The following is a 21,798-nucleotide window of genomic DNA, read 5'->3' on the forward strand; positions in this document are numbered from 1 at the left end:
ATTACTATACTGCCGATTTTATGCGCTTGCGTCAGAGGTGAGTAAGTGGACTAGAAAATAATAAATATACGAGAGGAATTTACATCACTTCCGACGTATTAGAATTATTATTACCAAATCAGGTGTACCACCGTAAATATCGGTGGGATTATAATTCGTTCGAAGTCGTCTCTTTTAAATTATGCTTATCAGAGCACCATCGTTTCGAGGAAACTCTGCAGTTTACCTCTCCGTGTCCAATGTCCCAGAAACAGTCAGCGAATTTTGTTTTTCATTTTGGGAAGCGTCGTAATTATTATCGTTTTCTTTTAAACTCGGTCGAGATTAGCCGGTAATTACTATACTGCCGATTTTATGCGCTTGCGTCAGAGGTGAGTAAGTGGACTAGAAAATAAGAAATATACGAGAGAGGAATTTACATCACTTCCGACGTATTAGAATTATTATTACCAAATCAGGTGTACCACCCTAAATATCGGTGGGATTATAATTCGTTCGAAGTCGTCTCTTTTAAATTATGCTTATCAGAGCACCATCGATTCGAGAAAACTCTGCAATTTATACCTCCCTGTCCAATGTCCCAGAAACAGTCAGCGAATTTTGTTTTTCATTTTGGGAAGCGTCGTCGAACCGTCGTTATCGTTTTTTAATGCGCTCGACGTTGCTTATGTATTATACTCGTAAAAACATCGTTATTTTAATTCGTTCGAAGTAATCACTTATCAGTACGAAACAAACGCGCCAGACGTTGCTGCGCTGATAAGGCTTAATTATAATCTCCATATATCTCGTATGTTATTAAGAAAGCATCGAAGCGCTTAAATGCTTACAAACGTTCGCGTTCGCTATGATGCTCCGAAAATATTTGATCACCGATGACCGGCGCTACTACATTGTTTGTAAACATACGAACGGGACGTTATGGCAATATCTTCGCTATGTGTGTAATTATAAAATCGACCTCTGCTTTGCGTAAAACGAACGACGCCGAGAAACTCCAAAGATGATACGGAAACCTAAAAATCCGTTCGGTTCTCTCGCATTTTGGGAACTGTAACGAAATTTTGGCACGCTCGATGCATCGCTATGAAAACGAATCTATTCATCAGAATGCAATCTTGATCGTGCCAGTCGTAAACTGAAAGTATTCGACGAACTCGCGGATGAAAAAACATAACAAGAAACGGAGGTTTACTCTCGTGTTAAATTGTCTCGAACGTACGAGCTGTAATCGCGAGATACTCCACTTACGAAGTACCGGCTAATTACCGAAGGAAACTCGTGTATTCTCCGAGCACCGTGTTACACAGTTCAAACAACGGTGCGCATAATATTAAGTCGACTTTCTCCGGGATGCGAGATCGCAATCGACTGCCACGCAACAACAGCTAAACTGTGAACCCTAGGATCTCGAGTTTTTCGTCCGGAAGATCAAAAACCTTGAAAGATCGGCCCTTCCCGTCCACGTCAGATCCTCTCGATCTTTTAACGACTTCCTCGGAATTGTTCGCGATCGTACGGTGATCTCGGAGGCGACCTCGATCCGTCGATCCATCGATCCCCGACGACCATTTCGTTGGCACGAGTCGCGGTGCACGCAACTCGCTGCACCGGGAGAGCACACACGGCGTGTCAACAGTGTTGTATAACCATAACCGTGTCTCGCGATGCTCGCGAAACATATCTGTCACGCGCTCCTATCTCTCGCCTAACTCGCAACGCGTTTTCGTGGTCTCGCGCTCGAGTTCTTCAGGGCTCGTCGAGCGTTGCGGAGCCGGCTAATTACCGATGCTCGTTCTCTCCGCGATGCAACTGCAGCCGCCGCTCGGCCCGCGGTAATTGCTCGGGACGATACTGAGAGAGACGAGAGCACGCTGATGATCGTGGATTCATTCACGACGTTGCGTAACAAGACGATCCCAGACACTCATTACGAGCTGCACCGTGCTGTGCACCTGCACCACCTCAAATTTATGACAATCTCTCTCGTTTAACCCCTCTGTTCATGCACAACACCTTTCCGCGTTACGTACCGTCTGACGTAGTTACACGAGTCACCTACATCGAGACGACGAATGACTATGCAAATGTCGTTTCCACGTTTCTTATCTGAACCGTGTCTTAACACGCTGCTCGATACGTTTCGACCTTCTAATTAAATCACAGTGAGCAAACATTGTTAGATCATCTGTTAGCTGCGACAAATCTTATTGGTTTTATCAAGTTCTCAGAAATGCGTTGATTCGCATAAACGTCTCTAAAATTTGTGGCTGTCTAGCGTAGGTTTGAACATTGAAATATCCCCTTCGCAACATCCCTAAAAATTTACGATTTTTTTATTGAACAAAAATAAAGCCTCCGAATCACAGTAAAATTGGCACTGTGTCCAAAGTGCTATGAAACGCCGAGAAAAAATCGTACCTCGAATTTTCAAACTTCGTTGCACAGAGGAAGCTTCCCCCTGTACAGTCATTCGGTGGAAAGAAATTTTACAATTTTTTTCGGATTCTAGAAACATTTAAAAACAAAGTCCAACTTCGGCTCTCCATTTTATAATGTCCTTGGAAAGAATGCGGCTTTAAAAAAAAACCTATTCAGGAGTATGAAAGTACAGGCTACGCCCTCTAAAATGAGTCGAAGTATACCTTCGTACGATTTTTTATCAGAAAGTTACAACAATTCAAAGATCAACAATTTTCCAGAGTCCTTTAATTTTTGGAATAGGCAATGAAAACGAACTGTGCGGAGCCGATCAGCCATAAGGGCTCGCGAAAGACGTTCCATCCGCCATTAGGCCGCATCAGCAGCGACTCCGATCGCGCTTATGCTCTTCATTCAGCGAAGCATTCGCTCAGGCCTGGTTTATGGCGTGCGACAGGCGCCGAAACGACGCCGCGTCTCTTCCGCGGTGAACGGTGTTCGTAAACACGCGGCTCTCTCTATTTTTACGCGGCTTGTTCCGCTCGTAAAGACGCGTACACACTCTCCGTGTTTCTCTTTTCAGCTCGTCGAGAGAACTCTCTTACGTGTTCTCCACGCTCGATTCTGTCTCTCTTTCTCTCTCTCTCTCTCTCTCTTTCTCTCTCCCGGTTTTCGCCGCGATTACGTCGGCAACGAGCCCACGTACCACGCGTTACCGACGACGTCGAATGCAATTTCCGCCCCCGCACGCCTCTTCTGTGATTCGGCGCTGAGACACGAGGACTACATTCCCTCTCCCTTGCTCGCTCACTCTCTCCTCCGCCGCTTCCTTAAACAGGAGAGAGCGGAGATCGTTCTCCGTTCGGTGTCGATTAAAACTTTCCTCGCACCTGCCCGAATCGAAATTCGCGAAGCGAGTTCGCCGATCATCGGTGACCACCGCAAACGTGTTGCTATGACCTGGAAGGTTCAACCGTGTCAGATTGCATATCATAGGGGGACCCATGAGTAAACAATTATTTTGAAATCTAAAACAAACTTTGTAGTAAATTCAATTAATTTATTATATAATCTCCATCATCATCAAGGACAGTTTGCCATCTCTCCTGCAAATTTTCAATCCCCCTCTTATAGAAATCCAGAGTTCGTCAAGCAAAATGTGACTCAAGGTGCCTCCTAACATCTTCTACAGAATGTTTTATTTCTTAAATAATGCTCCAGAGATCTGAAAAGATCAAAGGGAGCAATATCCGGTGAGTACGGGGGTTGCGGTAAAACTTCCCATTGCGATTCTTTGATTTTTTCCTGAGTGAGTTTCGCTGTACTGGGCCGGGCATTGTCAATTTGCAGTATTACACCTTTTCTGTGGACTAAAGTTGCCCTCTTTTTCAATAGTTCTGAATACAGCCGTTGTAACTGCTGACAATACGACTCAGCGGTAACTGTTTCTCCAGGTTCCAACAACTCAAAGTGAATTATGCCACGACAGTCCCACCAAATGCACAGTAACACCTTTCTAAGTGATAAGCTAGGTTTAGGGGTTGATATTGCGGTTTGATTTGCAGAAAGCCATTGCTTGGAACGCTTTATGTTATCATAAAGTACCCATTTTTCATCTCCGGTAACGATTCCGCTAAGAAATGGATTTCTACGAAATGTGGATAGCAACGAAGTGCAAATTGATCGATGAATATTCTTATTGGTCTCAGATAATTGACGCGGTACCTATATGCCTTTCCCATTTCGTGTAGGTGCCTTTGTATAGCTGACCATGTGGACCCAAGACTTCTCGATAATTCTTGCATACTTAATTTTGGATCAGCTTCGACTAGAGATTTTAGGGTGTCATTATCAAATTCAACTGGTCTTCCACTTCGAGGCATGTCAGAAAGATCATAATCACCAGCAGCAAACCTTCTGAACCTACACTTGTTGACCTTAAATACATCTCCATAAACATCGCAAATTTTCTTTGTTGTCGCCGTTGCATTAAATCCCGCATGAAAATGAAAAAGTATGCAATGGCGAATATGATCCTGGGAAGGTACGGCCGCCATTTTATTATTGTAAAAAAAAATTATACTTTTTAGAATATTTTGACCACAGGCTGCTTTACCGAAAACTGTAAAAGAATACGTGTTTCCTCTTCAACGATACAGAACTAAAGGCAAAACAAATTCTTTGCAAATAATTGATTACTTATGGGTACCCCTAATATGTCGTCAAGCCCTGGGTGATAAACGTCGCGGGATTATCCCCACTATCGCGAGGTATGTCCCGTGAGGGGCCAAGAAGTTAGCATAAACATAAAACTGCTCGGGTATGTCTCCCGGACGATACCTGACGCTGCCAAGCCCCGTTTTGTTGACATATATCGAGAATTTACCGTATCAGTCCCAAAGCGCGTATTCGCGGAAAAGGAAAAAAGGTTTCCGTGACAAGGTGTTCCCAGTCTTTTGTAGGAAAATAAATCTCGCGGTCGCGTTGGAATACAAAATGAACGAGCTTGGAGGAACTGGAGGCGGGAATAGGGGGGAGTACACCTTCAAGGATCCGGTCCCAGTGATGTCGCGATGTAAACCGAGCGATGACGTACGCCTCAGAGGCTGAAACCAGCTGCGTCGTCTCCTCGAGGTGTCCGAGCAACGAGCGAGCAAATGATTGTTACTGTTTTCCGTGCTCGCCGCTGGTCGTTATTGTTGGATTTCATTGAAATCTCCGCTGACCAGACGTTGGACTTTGCTCTTTTTGATGAACGAAATCCGTCATAATCGACATTTAACACTCTTTCCGACAGTTGACCCTCGTCGTCTCTTGTGTCAATCTCATACTTTCCTCATTGTTTCAGCCAATTCCATTAGTTCCGAAGAAGTAGCACGTTCCGCTCGAGATTTTCTTCTCTAAAATGCTACCGAAATTGTCGAAGGGGATTTTTGCAGGAATTAAAAATTTTTTTCGAAAAAACTGTCGAACCTTCCGCATTAGTATTTCGCGCACATACTTACTGGCGTTTGAAGTACGCGCGTGATTTTTTCCAAGTGAAAATAATCACAGTTACACGAGTTATATAATTTTTCATAGTTTGGAGAAACATGGTTCGACTGTTTCTACTGTCAACAAAAATAAAAATAAAATTGTAGCACGATAGTGGTCTAAGAATCGAGCGTGGCCTGTAATTTCGAAGGACATTCGTCCGCGAAAATTTCGTCGATTTCTGGCGAAGTGAGTCACGCGGGATCGTCGAAAATCAGCGTGTCTCGCCTAACAGCGGAGAAGGACGCGAACGCGAGTCACTGGTTTCGTTTCCGGCGGGAGGATAGAGGATAGAGGACAGAGGTTTATCCGCGTGGTGATGGTTGTGGTTCCGTCGGATGACGCGGCCTCACGATTGCCGGTTAGCGTATACATACTGGTTCGCCTACGGACTTCGACGCATTCACCAAATACGGAGCACCGAAGTTGCTCGGTCGCGAATGGCGGCCTGCAGGCTTTCTGCCCACGCCGTGACCCGACGACACTTTTTACGGGAAACCAGCGTGGACGGGCGTGGTACTTTCGCTCCTTAACCGAATTCGAGCCGCCGGAGATCCAGAGATCGGGATCAATCGCATGCGCTCGCGATGGTACCGATTTTTTGGTGCTCGAGAGTCGAGAGCGAGATGCGTTCTCCGAACACGATGAGGCAATGCCTCCTTATTCGGCGACTCGCGGTTCTCACCGTGAACGGAACGTGACCGATCCAACGTGTTCGAGAACATGATCGCGCGGCTACGTGTCCACGAAGCAAATTCTAACTCGTACAAGTTATTTTACGGTGATTAGAACTCCTATGTCATCGTTTTCTAGGAGAAGAAAGAAGTTTATATTTATATCACATGTCTCTATGTATTCTCCAATCACTGTATATACCGACTACAACAAAATAGATTTTTATTTCGGTATACAGTGATTTCTCTATATATGTCGTCAAGGCTTGGATGGTAAACGTCGCGGAATTATCCCCACTACCGCGAGCTCTACCCTGTGAGGGGCCTCGGACGCCGAGGAGTGTAAACATAACACGGGTATGTCACCTGGACGATACAGGACGGCAAGACATACCGTATATAGGACACTAATAACTGGACATCAGTGCATTAGCTTCGGCTGAATATAATTAAAACACGAAAGACATTTTTATTCGACTCCCACGCGTTGCAATTAATGCAAACATTTTCTAGTTTTGCATAAGTGTCTACAGTCATAACACACAAGCGACGCTGACTCTTGCGCTTGGGATCTTCGTTTCGACGTCGCTAAATCAGCGCGACGATTGCGATCGAAGTTACCTACACATGTTGTTCTGTCGGCCGTTCAAACGCATTTCCTGTTACGTCAGCCGGTGATTTTTCCGGCGGCAAGGTCGGATTCTTTCGCGTATCCTCTGATCTTGGTGCAAACGGCAAAACAAAACGGGCAATGATGTGACCGAAACGAAAGCCCCGTCTGCAATGTTATCGTCGAACGGAAACAGAAATGGTTGCACAACAACGTTACGTAACGGGATCGAGGGGAGACGATCGTCGATGGAAGTTGTACGGTCGTCGTTAGCCAGGGGCCACGGTTTCGGGGTTCCCGGAAACGCGGCCATGACACTGGCAATAAGTCTTTTCGAGCGGGCTGATTCCGCGCGATAAATCCACCGGCACCAGGCAATCTAACGATAATTCCTTCGTGTCTTCTGGCTCGTTAACGGCGCAATCAGCCACGATATAGTGCACGGGAAAATAATGACCGTCGCGACCTGCACGCGAAAACGATGACCGCCGCGCCGTAATCCTTAATCGACAGTGTTGGAATCTTTTCAGTGTTCCCTGTCGACTCCGGGAACATTTCACTCGAAAGTGTTCTTCGGAGATTGCTTTGAGAAACGCTATTTTATTCAGGACACGCCTCCGTGGACCTTTATACAACGGGAGCGACGAAACCACGCCCCCTCAAGACGCTGAACACCGGAGGAGCAAGGAAACCACAAGCTCGATGCTTACCTTGTTTGATAAGACCTCGGTCTCGGAGCAGAAAGAGCAACTAGACCTCGAGACACTTTGTAGTGGTAAAGCAACCAGACCACGCCCCCTCAAGATATTCACCACAGAGGGAACGAAGACATCGCAAGCTTTAAAGCATACTTTCTTTAATAAGACCACGATCTTGGAGCACTGTATGCAGAAAGAGCAACTAGACCATGCCCTCGAAACATTTTGTAGTGGTAAAGCAACCAGACCACGCCCCCTCAAAACATTCTACACCTAGGGACCAAAGACACCACAAGCTTTAAAGCATACTTTCTTTAATAAGACCACGATCTTGGAGCACTGTGTACAGAAAGAGCAACTAGACCATACCCTCGAAACATTTTGTAGTGGTAAAGCAACCAGACCACGCCCCCTCAAAACATTCTACACCGAGGGACCAAAGACATCGCAAGCTTTAAAGCATACTTTCTTTAATAAGACCACGATCTTGGAGCACTGTATGCAGAAAGAGCAACTAGACCATGCCCTCGAAACATTTTGTAGTGGTAAAGCAACCAGACCACGCCCCCTCAAAACATTCTACACCGAGGGACCAAAGACACCACAAGCTTTAAAGCATACTTTCTTTAATAAGACCACGATCTTGGAGCACTGTGTACAGAAAGAGCAACTAGACCATACCCTTAAGATACTCTGTAGTGGAAAATCAACGAGACCACGCCCCTTAGTAGCTTCCAACGAGACCACGCCCCCAGAGCATTGTACACAGAAAGAGCATTGAATCCAGGCTTCTTTAAGGCTCTCTACATGCAAGATAAATAAAACCACGCCCCTTTAACGCACTTTACACGCGGAATCAATGAAAGCCACGCCTCCAAAGCCGTTTATAGAGGAAGAGCAACGAAATGAAACGTCCGAGGGCTTTTCTCACAATGGGAACATTCAGACCACACCTCTTTAACGCTCTCTACACGCGAGAGAAATAAAACCACGCCCCTTTAACGCACTTTACACGCGGAATCAATGAAAGCCACGCCTCCAAAGCTGTTTATAGAGGAATAGCAACGAAATGAAACGTCCGAGGGCTTTTCTCACAATGGGAACATTCAGACCACACCTCTTTAACGCTCTCTACACGCGAGAGAAATAAAACCACGCCCCTTTAACGCACTTTACACGCGGAATTAATGAAAGCCACGCCTCCAAAGCTGTTTATAGAGGAATAGCAACGAAATGAAACGTCCGAGGGCTTTTCTCACAATGGGAACATTCAAACCACACCTCTTTAACGCTCTCTACACGCGAGAGAAATAAAACCACGCCCCTTTAACGCACTTTACACACGGAAGCAATGAAAGCCACGCCTTCAAAACTTTTTACACAGGAAGAGCAACGAAATGAAAGGTCTGAGGGCTTTTCAGACAACGGAAACATCGAATCGAGACTCTTTTAAAATACTTTATTCAGGAGAACAAGGAAACCACGCCCACGAAGTGCTCTATCCAGAAGAAACAGTGTAACCACGCCTCTTTAACGCTCTCCGTCCATGGGCACAACGATACCACGGCTTCTCGCGTGTCTTCACGGCAGCGATAGCAAGATAGATAGCCTTCCAGCTCTTTCTGTGGAACGATTTGCCCGCAGCAACGGTCCCAGGGCAAACCCCAGAGCGATCGTTTAAATATTCAACGCTCGAACGACGCAGCGAGCCCCGGGCCGATTAATCCGGCTCATTAGCGTGTACAACCGCCGAGTATGGGATCGCGGTGAAAACGGTCTGGTGTCCCGCAAGAAGGAAAGATCTCTTTCCGATCTCTCGATCGCGGATTCCCCCAGTTGAGGAAGGCCGGGCCAGATCGGATTCCAGATTCCAGCGCGCCGCGACGCCTTAATCAGGCGAGCTCCCGGGACGCCTATCTGTCGCAACGTTACGTGCGCCGTATCGAAATCGATCGATTCTCACGGGTGGCCGTCGATCTTTATGGTTAACAGGGTTAAGTATATTTGAAGAAAAAGTCAATCGCCTCGCGCGAATCAGGCTACCCTTTTCCGAGAGAGCCCCGAGAACGAAGTATCTCTCTCTCTCCCTCTCTCTCTCTCTCTCTTTTTGTTCCTCTCTCCCGAGGGAATCGAAAGCTTGGCCAACTTGAAAGACACCTCCCTCCCCCCCTCCCTTTGGGACTCCCTTCTTCTTCTTTGGCCCTCTCCACCGATCCCCCTGCTTCATAATGGATCGCGCCATAATGAAGCACGGTACGGCGCGTTCTCTTATTAATTAACGTTAAAAGGGAAACTTTTGTAATTCCGCTTTTAAGACGGAGGCGATGTACTCTGACCCGCTCTCCACGCAAACGCGCCGCCATTTTCCATGGTAGACCGGGATCCTGATGCATCGGGGACCTCCTAAAATGACGCGATCGCGGATAATTGATGCCTTCTTCCCCGGACAATTGCATAATGCTGCGTCTCTTTCGATTGCACGCTGCGCGCAACCTGTTTTCCGAAACGGTGCGACAATCGACTAGACGAAGAAAATAAATCGAGAAATCAACTTCCGTCCCATGCTGGGGCCTGCGTCGCTCATGCTTGTTTGGCTTTGTTTGGATAACTAACCTCGCGTAAAAACGACGATCGGAATGTTTGAATCTTAAGATTCATCGGACAACGCTTGAACCACGTCAGACAAGCATCGACGCACTCGCGGCTACCAAAAGGAGGAAAAAGGAAAAAGAGGTGTGTCGTTGCCATAAGCGGGCACGCTTCTATGAAAACACATGTAAATCGTGTAAACATCTCGACGAGGTTCGAGCGTTGTGTTCAAGGTATCGAATGATTCACTTGCTCTGCAGAACAGATGAAAAATGAGTTGAAACATACTTCTGGTTAAATAAAAATAATGATCATCGCGCGCTTCTCGATCGTGCAATTGATGTCATCCTGACGAATACTTGGCGATGACGCGGCCAGCCGATAGCTCGCTAATCTGGAGTTAACAAAATCGTTCATTATCGCTGATCTTTATTTAACAAATTCTTCACGCGCGAAACTTGCGATACGGTAAAATTTTTCGTGTCTCTGACTCGACTCTGACCACGATTCTCTTTTTAGAGACTGATTCATTGCTCGGCCGCGATATTTGCCTTTCACGGGCGCGAACCGCAACGTTCGGAGAAATTGCTTTTCATTCCCGATACTTAATATGTATGCACGCAAGAGGAGCCCACAGCCTGGAACACGGTCCTTATAGCGCGATTCGAGTCCACCCCCGTCACCGTCGCACAAAGCGAAACGAATGTACAGGTATTGCAGAGCCACGCACCGCTGCCACCCAATACCACGGATCGTTCTCGTGGAGTCGTTAGCCGTCCGAGTACATTGTTATTCTGGAACACCGTCAGAGCGTTAAACGAGCGCGCACGCTATCGCGAAATCCAGCCTGATTCGCCGAGCTGTTTAGAGGGATGCTCGGGGACCCAGGACTTCCGGTTTGGCGGCCGAAATTTCGTTCGCGAACCGAGCCAACGAATTCTTAATTCTAGAGCAATCGGAAACTCTCATCGGAATTTTTCATTATAATTAGACTGCGGGTCTTTATGCAAAATAAAAAGTATTTGCATTGTTTGCGAGACACAGGGGCGAAATAAAAATCTCTTTGTTCTTTTAATGATTTTGTTCAGATGAAATACGCTGGTGGAATTAAATCTTTTTAATATGTCCACTGTTTTAAATTGTGCTTACCCATTTTTGTCATAAATGCATAAAATCCGCGTTAATTATAATATACGCTGAAATAAAGCAGTCCCTTCAGTCATTTTCTATGAAAGCGTTTCTATAATTCCAATAATTGTTAAATAGTAGGTACACTGATTTCTCTATATATGTCGCCAAATCGTGGATGATAAATGTCGCGGAATTATCCCCACTACCGCGGGGTGTACCCCGTGAGGGGCCACGAACATAACACACCTCGGGTATGTCTCCTGGACGATACAAGACGCTGGCAAGACCCATGTTGTTGACATATATCGAGAATTCACTATATTCTGAATACTACATTATCACTGTTTTGCATTTGATCGGCCCAATTTTCTTAGAAACGCACCGCAGTCTAGTAATGAACAATTCAGTGGCAGCAGTCAGCCCACTTAAGGGTTGTTATTGTCAATATTCTGTTTCCCAACTATTTCATTCGGGTCATGAGGTTACACATTGAAAGCGAAGGAATGGAGAGCATTGTGCTCGTTTGCCCTACTTCGGATTGATTTATTTCGTTGAACCACCGAGTAATCTGAATTAAATTGCAAGAGTTTAGGGTTGTAACGCCGCCCCGAATGTCGATCGGGTTACCCAAGGCTCTGAACACATAATAAAGTCGTATAACAGTAACAGATGAAGTCGTCGAAGGCTTCGCCGAGCAATATCGATGCCGATGAAGCAAAGACCGCGAAAATCGCGCAATAACGTGGCCAACGAGGCGGAACGAATGCACGTTAAGCCGACCGAGGAGATAGTTAAGCAGTTTAACCGGCTTAATGAACGGTATAAAGAAGAAGTTGCTGGCATTCGGAGTATCCTTCAACCCCTTGCCGTTCAATGTGACCGAATATAATTACATTTAGAAAACAATATTAGGAATATTTAGTACTCTGAAAATTTCCAGCATGCTGTTTTCATTGCCACAGGTTTTTTGTTCGATGTGACCGAATATAATTACATATAGAAAACAACATTAGGAATATTTAGTACTCTGGAAAATTTCCAGCATGCTGTTTTCATTGCCACAGATTTCATGTTCAATGTGACCGAATATAATTACATTTAGAAAACAATATTAGGAATATTTAGTACTCTGAAAATTTCCAGCATGCTGTTTTCATTGCCACAGGTTTTTTGTTCGATGTGACCGAATATAATTACATATAGAAAACAACATTAGGAATATTTAGTACTCTGGAAAATTTCCAGCATGCTGTTTTCATTGCCACAGATTTCATGTTCGATGTGACCGAATATAATTACATTTAGAAAACAATATTAGGAATATTTAGTACTCTGAAAATTTCCAACATACTGTTTTCATTGCCACAGATTTCATGTTCGATGTGACCGAATATAATTACATTTAGAAAACAATATTAGGAATATTGAGTACTCTGAAAATTTCCAGCATGCTGTTTTCATTGCCACAGGTTTTTTGTTCAATGTGACCGAATATAATTACATTTAGAAAACAATATTAGGAATATTTAGTACTCTGGAAAATTTCCAGCATACCGTTTCTATTGCCACAGGTTTAACACGGAACGAATTAGGGTCGTTGCCCACCTAACAGCGCTGCATCTGAACGACATTAGGCCAGTATCGACCTGTTAATCGACGTGAAGACAATATATTAAGGGCAGCCGTAAGTAATCAATTATTTCGAAATCTAAAACAAACTTTGTCTTGTCTTTGTTTTACCGAAAACTGAAAAAGATTACGTGTTTCCTCTTCAACGATCGGCACAGAACTAAAGGCAAAACAAATTCTTTGCAAATAATTGATTACTTACGGGTACCCCTAATAGTTCACGCCGTACGAACACTATAATACAATGAAATAAAATAATTGAATTTAAAAAAAAAAGTGAAAAGTTTCCGGAATACAAACTTTCTGCTACAAGAAAGAGGAGCCACTTAGGAAGCTCTTCGAGTCTTTTAATATTTCTATTGCAAGGAATCGCAGTTAATCATTTTTGTCGTAAAAATCGGCAGTCTAGCGATCCGGGCGGACACGTAATCAGCGAAGCCGAGTAGGATGGAATTGCGAACGCAGCTCGAGGATATGGTGGACCGTGAAGGGTCAATCGCAAGCTTGCGAATACAAGCGAGGACTTGTCCCCGAGTCGGATTGATTTACGTTAAAAGGAAGCTGGAGCTCGGAGGTCGCGGATAAAGAGGGGAAAAAAAAAGAAGAAAGAGGAACGCGTGGTCACCGCGGTTGCATTCGAGGCAAAAGGTCCGTAAGCGGACATGCGAATTGAAAGCCAGAGGCTGGATGGGGATGAACGCGAATGCATTTGCAGCCCGTGATGTCACGGACCGTTTCGGTTGGCCGTGGTTTTCCACACGGAGATGCAGGCGGCAGGGTAATCCGTAATGCCGTGATAAATATTCGAGAGCGTTCACGAAGCCCATCGAGATATACAGGCGGCGCGGCGCGGCGCGGCGCGGCGCGGCGCATCGCACGAAAGATGCAAGACCCCTAAGTAGACGGGAGAGAGATCGGGATCGTGTTTCGCCGTACACGGCCGTGACACTAAATTACCGAGTTTGTACAGTGGTTGTCAATCGGCGAGGACTGGCGTGGCTTCTGGCGTGGCGGTGAAGTGGCGTGATCGAGCCATATACGTCCGCTCGGACGACGCGATTAATCATCTTTTTCGTGGGCTCGCGAAACCGGAATGCCCAGACCCAATTCCAACCGCAGACAATGGGACCTTGTGTTAAATACATAATGCGAGCGAACCTGAGGGTTGCACGCTGCTAATTGACGCCGGGACGTCCTCTGATGTGTCACTATTACAGCGAATCCTCGCGGGGTCAATTATTATCCGCAGAAAGAAAGTGGCTTCAATTCACGAAATTTAAGTTTGCCTGAAAAATTGATGACACCGCTTCGAAACTTCACGACTAACGCTAAACCTGCCGAGAAATAAAATTGGCTAGTATGCATTGTAAAAATAACAATTTAGTTAGACTTTGTGTTATAGTCATAAATCAATTCCTACGAAACCATTTTTAGAACTTGAATAATCGTAAAATTAGAAATATGGAACCGGTCATTTAGGGTAGGTTTTGGTGTTAACCTGGTGTACTGTCCAGGAAATTCAGTCTTCAAAGGTCTGTAAGTATAGTAGTCTATGAGAATCTAGACCTCACCCAGCCCTAAAACGAAGAACCTAAGTTCCACATAGCCGTGAACGAAGAACTGAGTGAAGAACAAAGCTCCGTAGCTTTGCAATCACAGTATGAGATCATTTAGGGTAGGTTTGGTGTTAACCTGGTGTACTGTCCAGGAAATTCAGTCTTCAAAGGTCTGTAATTATAGTAGTCCATGAGAACCTAGACCTCACCCAGCCCTAAAACGAAGAACCTAAATTCCACGTAGCCGTGAACGAAGAACTGAGTGAAGAACAAAGCTCCGTAGCTTTGCAATCACAGTATGAGATCATTTAGGGTAGGTTTGGTGTTAACCTGGTGTACTGTCCAGGAAATTCAGTCTTCAAAGGTCTGTAATTATAGTAGTCCATGAGAACCTAGACCTCACCCAGCCCTAAAACGAAGAACCTAAATTCCACATAGCCGTGAACGAAGAACTGAGTGAAGAACAAAGCTTCGTAGCTTTGCAATCACAGTATGAGGTCATTTAGGGTAGGTTTGGTGTTAACCTGGTGTACTGTCCAGGACATTCAGACTTCAATGGTCTGTAAGTATAGTAGTCTATGAGAATCTAGACCTCACCCAGCCGTAAAACGAAGAACCTAAATTCCACATAGCCGTGAACGAAGAACTGAGTGAAGAACAAAGCTCCGTAGCTTTGCAATCACAGTATGAGATCATTTAGGGTAGGTTTGGTGTTAACCTGGTGTACTGTCCAGGAAATTCAGTCTTCAAAGGTCTGTAATTATAGTAGTCCATGAGAACCTAGACCTCACCCAGCCCTAAAACGAAGAACCTAAATTCCACATAGTCGTGAACGAAGAACTGAGTGAAGAACAAAGCTTCGTAGCTTTGCAATCACAGTATGAGGTCATTTAGGGTAGGTTTGGTGTTAACCTGCTGTACTGTCCAGGAAATTCAGACTTCAAAGGTCTGTAAGTATAGTAGTCTATGAGAATCTAGACCTCACCCAGCCCTAAAACGAAGAACCTAAATTCCACATAGCCGTGAACGAAGAACTGAGTGAAGAACAAAGCTCCGTAGCTTTGCAATCACAGTATGAGGTCATTTAGGGTAGGTTTGGTGTTAACCTGCTGTACTGTCCAGGAAATTCAGACTTCAATGGTCTGTAAGTATAGTAGTCCATGAGAACCTAGACCTCACCCAGCCCTAAAACGAAGAACCTAAATTCCACATAGCCGTGAACGAAGAACTGAGTGAAGAACAAAGCTCCGTAGCTTTGCAATCACAGTATGAGGTCATTTAGGGTAGGTTTGGTGTTAACCTGGTGTAGTGTCCAGGAAATTCAGACTTCAATGGTCTGTAAGTATAGTAGTCTATGAGAACCTAGACCTCATCCAGCCCTAAAACGAAGAACCTAAATTCCATATAGCCGTGAACGAAGAACTGAGCGAAGAACAAAGCTTTGCAATCACAGTATGATATTCTTAATTGGTATAGAGAAGGAGAGAGGGCCAGACACGGCTGATAGCTCATCGAACCCGCACGCTCGACGGTGATTAGTCTCGCGCCTCGAGCGGCGTTCTAACGCGAACCGATTTCCCTGTGACAGAAGGTGGCAACCACCTGCGACGCCGCGATGTCGACAGAAATGTAATTACGATCTTGATATTAATTACAGCGTGAATTGAATCGCGGCCGCCGGATCGTGCCCGGTGCCGATAAAGAGAAATGCAATTTCGGTCTGTGCACGCGTGTAAGGCGGGATGCGGTCCGACAGGGAAAATTGTCCGGTGCGTTGCCGTATAATAGGGGCGCATCGAGCCCGGTTGCCATACTTAGGCGCGACGACACCACCCTTTTTCAATTAGCTCCTACTCTGGACTGCTTCCGAAAGCTCGCCGGACTTCAAAGACATTTCTGGACCAGAAATTAAAGCGGTTTCTACTTGTAACGTCTTCAGATTTGCTAGTTTAATTTCGCGGATATCATAGTAGTTGTATAAGGTCTCTTCTGAAGAAGCATATTGCGAAGAACCAAAATTGTGTTATAACCAGCCTGCGGATTTTCATGTAAAATGAAAACGTTCGCGGTTTGAGCAACAAAAATTAGATGAAAATCTAGTTCCTTTCCTGACGATTTCAGCAAGACTTTACAATTTTCAATTTTCGATTAATTTTTGTTATAAATGCGTACAATCCTCTACTTGTAACCGTGTTCGTTATCTACCTATACATCCTTTAGTAAACTTACACTTGTCGAATTTTCACCTTACGAAATACATCGCCGATTATCTGATGCAAGATTTAAACAATTTCTCGAGCCTACACACCCCATTTTTGCACGCAGATCTTTCACTGCATTTATCTTCGAAGACCTGGCTCGGAATAATCGAACTGGCGGAAATGCTATTTTCGAGAATGAAATTACAAGATCGTTGAACTTATGCGGCACATAAAAATTCTGGGTTCGTTGCTCACCGTTCGAACAGTAAAATCTTGGGTATGGGTCATGTTACCGGTAAAGTAATGGAGGAATGGTCGTTACCCGGGTAATTTTCGTCTCGGCAGGTATCCTGTGTGGATCTCGCAGGTGCTGGTGCTCGTCCAGTTCGTCGATAGGGTTGATCGATAAGCGGTTGGCACGCACGAAAGGCCGGTTCGCCCGAGGTACGCGTGCCTACGAGTTACGAAGTGAATACGCGGGTTGCTGGCGCGGCTGACGGGTAATCATATTGACTGCTCGCTAATATTGGCATTTTTCGGAAAGACATTCCAGCTGGCGTAGCCTGCTGGCCTACATAGGCGTCACGCGAGCCGCATCTCGTCCGCGAGAGGCGAGTTTCATCGGCGAAGGGAGGAGGAGGTGTTCGCAGTGGCAAACAATCGCGGTTCGCGCCTGTGCGCCTACAAATGCACTCTCTATCGCGATACTGTGCCGCTGCCATAGCTCTGCCACTGCGGATGCGGTAACCAGAGGGAGTATTGATGAAACAGCGGAAGGTGCTGGCACGTGCTCCTCAAAGAACGCACCGCACCGCTATCTATTTAGAATAGCGCACACGGAGAGCCTAGTTTCAACAGCCTCGCTCAAACTTTGTCAATTACACGGGGCCGTTCGCGAGCTCCGCTGTTAGTTGTTACCCGCTGGCCGTCGACCAAAGATAATCTCGTTCGCTAATCGCCGACGTTTTGTATCTTTATTGCTCGCTGTGCATAATGGCCGCGAGCCGTCTCGCTGACGAGTAAACCGACCGCCTTTATGAAAATTCATAAAGACTCTCCCTCTCTCTCTCTTTCGAGAACTAATTAAGGTGAGAATAATGGAAGTCGAATACGGAAGAGAACGACTTGCTCGTTGAGACTGCTAGTCTGTTTTATTGGAGAATGCAGGGGAAGAATGGCCAGAATGGAATTATGGTACCTCTGGCGGTGACAAAAATCGAATTTTCGAGGTTTTTACAGGTAAGAGGTTTATTGAACGAATATTAACACTAAGCCTTTCTCATTTTACAATTAACGAAATGATAAAGATTTCGTTGAAATATAGGCTTGAATAAAAATCGCGAATCGGAATAAATTCTTGGTCTATTGTTGAATTCGTGTCGAATGGCAGTGGAGTTCTTGCTTCTCTTGTCTGTGAAATTCCCAGTGTCTGACCGCAGTAGACCCATTCTACTGAAATTTGAAGCAGTAGTCTGCAGCAAACAACGTGACACGTGGTACAAATAAATTGTGGATCGATTCTAACATTTGCAAAGCGGACGAATAAAATTTGCATCGACGTAAACAGGCATAACGTTCTCGTGCACCGCGCAGAGATACGCATCGACGGACATAAAACGAACACGCTGGCTTCCCGATCGACGATCGCGACAAGCTTGATCCCATCTAATTATAAAATTGTTTAACCATTTAGCGACCGTTCAGCTATGACTGCTCGCGAAGACGCAACAGAAGACGAATAAAATTAGCACGCCAAGAACCACAATCGATGTAAATGCAAGATAAGTTGCACCAGTGTGGATTCCGCGAAACAATAAAATGAAAGAATTATGAAGAGGAAAGAAGAAAATGAACAATATCTGAATGACTATATTAAATGGGGAGCACACGGATTACGTGGAGTGGATTTTCGAAATTTTCTCGAAAACGGTGCTCGAGGGAAAAGGTAGCACACCGGTGCGACAAGAACGGTGATGAATGGTAAGACTCGGCACGATGGATATCGATCAAGGGTAATCGCGTGAATGTGCAGCCCCTGTTTTCAAGGTACCACAATCTGGTTCGAGGAAAACCGATGTCTCTAATGAAATATCGTAACGGCGAGCAATTATGGTCTACGATATATCAAGGTTTACTCGGGATATATTAGTGCGACGATAATCGCGATTTTTTTTTTCTAATAAGGAAAGGTAATAATCACGATTGATCGGCGTTCTTTGGCGGGGCCTTCGAAGAAAGGTTAACGCTGACGGGAAATAGCCGTGTGTAAAGCCCCTGCAAGGAGGCGGCCGTTATTGCACCGCTGTCATGCGAACGGCATTGACAGTGGCCCGACGGACGTCTTACTAGGACGTCCGTGGTCTACTTAGATATCCGTGATTGCGAATTCATGGATTTGCATGGCCCCCACAAAAATTCTGCAAGGTTAAAATAATTTCGTTAATGACACCGACGCTTGAAAGATAAATTTGATCGCAGCGATTGTAGCTTTAAACTTTCTGCATCCTTTCGAGCCGAAACAAAATTCGATTTACGCGAGCATAAACTGCGATACAAAGTTCACTGTTAATTCGTCGGTAGCTTTATTGTATTAAAATAGTTCTTGTACGTATTCGGTTCCTCCCGGCAACAATAAGAATTTCGACAAAGAACTACAACCTCCAGAGTGAACAAAAACGAGCGACTCCGGCAACGCTCGAGTGTACAGAGTAAACTGAACAAAACTGTTTCTTCCGGATGCCGGGTAAGAGGGTTTCCAGCGTCCTGTCTGCTTGCTGGACCCTCTCTGACCTTTTCACCTCTCCTACAAACGCTTTCGGCAAAGTTCTCTTTCTGCGATGTCGCAGAACCAGGAAACTCGGCTCGAAATTGATTTCGGTCGAAAACCGATGGTCAATAAAAACGATGTGCATATTGTGGAAAAATAACGAACCGTCTAAATAAAATGGCGCAAACGTTTCATCGATCTGAAAATAAAATACACCTTACGATTTAAAAAAAAAAGGGGGGCAAAAGAAGGTGGAAGCGCTGTTGTTTATACCGAAAATAAAAAGGCAAATACTGAACACTCGAGGTAAAAATTGAACTATGCGCCAATTATTCTCATAGCAAATTTTCCACGTGAAAAAATATGAAATGAAAAAAATACCATTAGTTGATTTATTGTAATTGTAATTTATTGTAATGAGTATATTATATTACAGGATAACACATCTTTTGCAATCCCGACATCGAAACGATATAAACTCAACATTCTCTTCAAACCTAACCTAATTTTTTAAATCAGTTCTTACCTCTGTACAATACGGAAATACTAAAATATACAATGATCGTATTATACGAGGCTAGCCTATAAAAAAAAAGGAATCTAGGTTCCGTGATTATTACGCATGATTAACGAAGAAAATAAAGAGTTTACTTTGCATTTGTTAATAACGTAGCTTATCGTGTTCTTTGCATGTTAAATTCGAGAGAGGGGAAGGGATATCGATGGAAGAATATGTAGATCATTTTGTGCAACAACGGCGAACCGGAAATGGGGCACACAAAAATTCTGAATTTCCTCTTACGTGTCAGTTCAATGTAATTAAACAATTTTAACACTGGAAATCAATTAACATCCCTCATAACTCATACCTGAGGATTCATCGTAAAAAATGTTTGAATGGCTACGGTAACTTCAATGGACCACAACAAGTAACCGCGAGTGATACAATTAAACAATTTCTACTAAAAAATGTGTCCCGAAGTTAAAATAGCTTCGAGTGCGAAGGGTTAAGAATGAAAATAAATTTCCATTTAATTCCTGCCCGCTTTAGTCGAAGCAGGCCATTTTTATTTTGCATAAAGATCCACAGACTGTTGCAATCTATTTCTATGTGTAGTTTCAGGTGGTTGAAGCATTGACCGCAGTTGATAGAATTTCAAAAAGACTCACCTCTATCTATGTCCTCGCACCGATGCGACGTTTTTGTACGACGCGTGGGACATAGGCTACCGGGGGAACTGACAACGGTTCCTGGATCATTGGCGGTGATCAGGATCGCGAACAGCAGGATCGGAACACGAGAAAAACCGAACAACTCGTTTCCGGTGCATATTCGGTAACGGCGAGACGCCGTTGCACCGACGGCGGTTCGCACCTCACAGATACATCGCGACGTCTGACGTTCCCGCGCCCGTTGGCGTCGAGACGTCATCGTCATGACGACCCGTCACAACAGCCCCCGTGCGCACGCGCACTGCATTCACCCTTTTACGCGCCAATATGGGGGCGAACTGTCTACAGGGTGTTTCATTTGTTTGACAACGAAATTTCGAAATCAAATTAATTTTTTTAAATGGAATCATATATTTTGTCATAACATGACAGCATATTCCATTAGTTATTTACTGTAACGAAACATTCGAAATTATATTGTAAATTTATAACTTCTTACGTATGCAACGGTAGTATCTGGTTGCCGGCTGAATTCATCTCGGAAAATGCTATCGTATTATGACGAAAAAGATATATGGTTCCATTTCAACAAATTAATTTGACTATGAAATTTCCCTCCCCGCCATTCGAGTCCTTGAAAAAATTACGCTATACGATTGTTCCCTTCATACCGAAAAATTTTTGTAAACAAATCTTTTTCGTAACTTCAGTGCGTCACGAGATATTTCCGTTTGCAGATAAACGAAACACCCTGTATATCATGCGTCCTGTTCACGTGAACATTTTGCAATTTTTCTTCCAGTTATTATCATCCACCCGCTGTGACACGTTCCAACAATTCCTCGGGAAAAAGTTTATTACGTATGTCGTTTTACATTGTCATAAAAAAAGGACGCGTCCTTCGAAAAATGTAAATTCGTGGACTTATAGTATAGTATAGTTGTCTGGCGACAATTTATCGAGACACGAGTGAACTTGTTATTACTGAATTTATTAATAATTCAATTACTGATTTCTGATTTTTAAAATCAAGTCTACGGGATGCGTTCTAATATTTTGTAATATACAATCTTATTACAAATTTATTTCTTTGAGTATATATTATTTAGAAAATGCCTGAAAATTTAGGTAGACGAAGTTATACAGCTCGCTCTCCGGATTTAACACCATAAGATTTTTTTCTCTGGGGAGCATTGAAAAATGATGTTTATCAAGAAGTACCCACTACACCAGAAAATATGGAACAACGGATAATTGCAGCGTGTGTTAGAATAATAAAGTTTATTTTACTATTATATTTGACCTTGCATGACCTT

The 21,798-nt window shown here is 44.3% G+C and overlaps 1 long non-coding RNA gene across 2 annotated transcripts; it reads right to left on the reverse strand.

Moving 5' to 3' along the window:
* Positions 1-1,777: 1,777 nt before the first annotated feature.
* Positions 1,778-20,940, reverse strand: LOC143352907 (uncharacterized). 2 transcript variants are annotated; one of them, XR_013082017.1, is made up of 3 exons: positions 20,480-20,940; positions 18,497-19,508; positions 1,778-2,195 (listed from the first exon to the last, which is right to left on the reverse strand). It is a non-coding gene; the product is annotated as an uncharacterized LOC143352907 (long non-coding RNA). The 2 variants fall into 2 exon arrangements; XR_013082016.1 differs by lacking the exon at positions 1,778-2,195 and having other exon boundaries at positions 18,479-19,508.
* Positions 20,941-21,798: the final 858 nt, after the last annotated feature.

This window comes from Halictus rubicundus, chromosome 3 (assembly GCF_050948215.1).
Source record: "Halictus rubicundus isolate RS-2024b chromosome 3, iyHalRubi1_principal, whole genome shotgun sequence".
In the NCBI taxonomy this organism is placed as follows: domain Eukaryota; kingdom Metazoa; phylum Arthropoda; class Insecta; order Hymenoptera; family Halictidae; genus Halictus; species Halictus rubicundus.